Source organism: Microtus pennsylvanicus, chromosome X, assembly GCF_037038515.1.
Source record: "Microtus pennsylvanicus isolate mMicPen1 chromosome X, mMicPen1.hap1, whole genome shotgun sequence".
Taxonomy (NCBI): domain Eukaryota; kingdom Metazoa; phylum Chordata; class Mammalia; order Rodentia; family Cricetidae; genus Microtus; species Microtus pennsylvanicus.
In genome coordinates, this window is record NC_134601.1 from 95,963,693 (window position 1) to 95,967,878 (window position 4,186).

Below are 4,186 nucleotides of genomic sequence, written 5' to 3' on the forward strand. Positions count from 1 at the left end.
TGTGTGCCAATATAATTATTGTTTTTGTTCTGTGAAACCTATTTCAACAAGTGTTCAGCTGGACCAGATTGTGGAAATAGGCTACACTATCCTGGGGTGTACAAAGTTTGAGGAACTTGAAGGCTAGGCTGGACACTTGTTGAAATAGGCATGCAGGTCAATTATGGATTGCCATATGGTGTCAGTGTATTTATTGTCCAAGGCCAGTAAGCATGTGGAGGGTGAAATTAAGTTCAAATAGCAAATTTACATGGGTTTGGTTCTCTGCTGCATCATCATAAGCAGAGTGCCACTAAAGGAAAACTGGGGGTCAAGGACTGCCTTCAACACGGAGTACCAATTGTAATCAGTTTGAAGCTGCAAGACCCATTGTCTGAGTACTTGCTCAAAATAATGAGAATTAGGGTAGTACTAGCCGTGCTCCCATACCCCTGCATGGCTCTCAGCCAGATCCTGGCCTTGTTGCCACTGGGAGGACACATGGCTGACAAGGACAACATCCCTGGAGCCTTCAGACTCTACAGGGATGGGATACATTTGGAAGTGTTCAAACATTTCGAAAATGGACTGGAACCACACATTTTAGACCTGACACTGACCCTCCTCATTCATGACAAACGCAGGTGCTAGGACCTTTACAGGAAGTTGAAAGTGAGGACATATTTACCACATCTTGTCTCACTCTGACATACTAGGAAGACACTATTGGAGCCGGTGCCTCCTTCCAGCACTAACTGGGCAGCTTTGAGTCGAGAGAACATGCCATGGAACCAAGGATCTCCTGAGAGGGACTGATACCCTTCAGTGCCCTCTGACTACCCCTGGAACAAGAATGTTCCTGTGGCTGCTTCTGGAGTATTCAGGAGAGGGGAGCTTAAGAGGTGATTAACTGTTCATGCTGGTGCCCCTTCTTCAATGGAAGTGCAAGGGGGCAATTCCGGAGGAAGCAGTTCCATTGAGCCAAAGTGGGAGGCAGCAATGGAGGCAGAACTAGGGGAGAAGGATGCTGATGGCCGGTCAGGACTCCCATAAGCCCCTTGCAACAAGTGATCATTACTCTTGCTGGATCTCAGCAGCAGATCCTGGCTGGGCAGACTCTGAATGATTCAGGTTGGACAACTCCAGGCTGTCTGTGTTATCCTTTGTGAGGAAGGAAGTCCTAGGGGTCAGAGGAAGGGTCATGATACAGGGGCTGATAGTAGGGCAGGATCCTGGACTTAGGCACTCCTGGATGTCAGACACCCAGGCCTTCTCATGAAGTGTATCAGTTGTCTCCAGATTGTACTCTGAAGGGCCTTCTACCTTAACCACAAACATGTTATCCCTGTCAAGCATCTCTAGGGCCGTGGTTGTGCGAACATCAGTGATAATAGGACAAGGAATACTGAGTCAGGGCTGGGATGCCTTGGGTAGTATGAAGAACTCCAGGCAACTTCCTCCTCTTTCACTTTGGACAAGTAGGCAACAATTTGCCACTGAGGTCAGCCCAGCCACCTCTCCTCCACAATCCACTCCTGCTGGGTCAGGGGCAGCCTCTTCAGACCCCATAAAACTGAGCAGCTCTTCTCTCGGTACCATTCCTGCTCTGTCTTTCAAGGTTTCCCTACCACGACTCAGTATCAGCCTCTCAAAGTGGTGAGTTCATCTCTCCCCAGGGGATGTGCCATCACTAGGAAATCCCTTACCAACTAACTGTCCCAGCACCACCAGAGGAGCTGGAGTTTCTCTTTCCACCTAGGACTGGGGGATCTGGTGTGGTCTCCAGAGGCCCAGCTGGGGATGAAGCGTCAATAGCCATTTGCCACTGCAGCATGCCTCAGACAGAACTCCTGATTGAGCAACACACTGTTTCTTGAAGTTCAGTGTTGAGTACATAGCAGATGAGGAAGAGACTGACGAAGGAAGGAACCAGCTAAGTGCTTGGAAAATGGAAATAGATACAACACAGACAGGGCCCTGCCCACCCTGCAGCTGTCAAGGGACAAGTCATGTGGTGATGCAAACTCCACACCAGGGTTCAGTGGGACCAAGACAGTTGGAGAGAGAGAGCCCAAGGCCCGGGCCACCTCAGTTCCAAAGTGCTGCAGGAATAACTCAGCAAAACTGCCAGAAAAGGCAGTTTCTGCTCCAGGCTCTGCATATTGTGGGTGGAAGGTCAGATATTGGCAAAAAACAGTGGGCAAAATCCAGGGTAGCAGCTCTTGCATGCGGCTCACAGAACTCTGGCTAACTTGGGGGAGAGGGTGATGGCAGTGCTGGTGGAGAAGAGAAGCCCCATCATCCGGGGAAGGAGCACTGTACACCGAGGTTGCTTGCTCAATTCCTGGTCGCCCAGACCCAAAACAATCACACAGAAATTGTATTAATTACAATAATGTTTGGCCAATAACTTAAGTATATTTCTAGTTAGCTCTAACATCTTAAACTAACCCATTTCCACTATTCTATGTATTACCATGATGCTCTTAGTTTACTGGCAAGGTTCCAGGGCGTCTGTCTTCTTAGGCAGCTACATGGTAGCTCTTTGACTCCTCCTCTTCTCTCTCTACATCTCCATTCTAATTTTCTACCTGGATTTACTCTGCTAATCCACTGGCTGAAAGCAGCTTTTTAATTAATTGTTAATAAAACATATTCACAGAATACAGAGGGGACTCCCACATCAGGACACCATTCATGATGGGCCCCAGGAGGAGTATGTGAGGAGTGGCAGCAAGGAAGAAAATGACTAGAAGATATGAGTGAGTAGCAACAACTTCATCTCGGTCCCCATGTTCAGCTCCAGGGTCAAGCTAGTGGAGGTAGCCGCTGTCTGAGGAGAGTGTTCCAACCCCAGAAAGGAAAGGGAATTCAACCACAGTCAAATGGCCAAAGCCTTTCCATGAATTAAGAGACTGACTGACACCCTGATGGCTCTTAACTGGTGATCATGTAACCGGATTAGTTGAGAAGAGAGACTAGAAGAGGAAGTCCAACAGTCCACAATCCGAAGAGCAGTCGGGACTCCCTATAAAGCAAGAGAGCCTTCAGACAATCTCTGAGAGTGGCCCCAAGCAAAAGTCATCAGTTGTTCTCAGGCTGTGAGGGATTCCATGTGAGGACAAGAACTGAAGGGAATGGGAAAGTAATGTTTGCAGACCCAGTGTGCTGCTTATAGTGAAGGACTTCTTCAGTTTGTTAGGCTGCAGTTGTATGCTCACACAGTGTCTCCAGGAGAAAAAGGACCTGTTGGAGGGTCCTTTATTGGTGTTCTACCTCCTGGGTGATCAACCCTTGTGTGGAGGTACAGGGACAAACCAAGTCATGATGAACAGTTCCTAACCAGGATGCCAAAGATGGGAAAGAAAAGGAACTGTAGGGATAGGAAATGAAGCCCCCACTCACTAAGGGCTTAGAAAATGAAAATAGGGGTCAACTCACGAAAAACAGCCAAAGAGGGTGAACTCAAGATGCCAGCAGAGAATCAGGATGGGGACAGCAGCAAACAAGAAAGAAAAATGCCCCAAAGAGGGTAAGGAGGACCAAAAAAAGAGAGCAAAAGGAAAGGGTCCATCCAGGTCTGGTGCCAGGTGTAGTTTTTGCAGGCTTGTTGCTGCTGACTGTCCTGTGATCCCTGTTTCCCAGGTTGCAGGGGATGAGAAGATGTGGAGGCCATGACATAAAGTCCTGGAGATTCCAATGCAGAAGCTCTTTATTGTAAAAAAGGTCAGGAGTTTTTATGAGGTTAAGAAAATTAAACTACCGCAAGAACGTTTCTGGTTGGTCCTTTTGAAGCTGGTGCTCACTGCTGGCGTGCTGTGATTGGCTAGGAGTATGCATCATTAGTTACCGTGCTTTTGGTCCCCTGATAAGTTGTCTTGGCCAATTTTGCTACTCATTGTGCCATCAGTATAGATAATTGGTTATTAATTTCAAAATCATTATTATTCTTCCAGTCATCCTCAGACTTTTAATTAACCACATTATTCATTGCTGCGAGATATAAAAACATGCTGCATTTATTAAACAAGAAAAGGGGAGATGTTGTGGTCCAAGCATTATACAGTGAGAGTACAGCTGACACTCTCTAGGAAAACACCCAACTTGCAAAGCTTTGGGAACCTGCCTTTTGAATAGTTGTTGTCACTTCTGTAAAAGCCCTGTGAAGCCATAGTACTCCCTTTTGCATAGTTAGATTCGTCTTAAA

At 47.1% G+C, this 4,186-nt stretch overlaps 1 pseudogene; it reads right to left on the minus strand.

Moving 5' to 3' along the window:
• Nucleotides 1–411: 411 nt before the first annotated feature.
• On the minus strand, nucleotides 412–3,878 carry LOC142841603 (SH2B adapter protein 1 pseudogene; annotated as a pseudogene).
• Nucleotides 3,879–4,186: the final 308 nt, after the last annotated feature.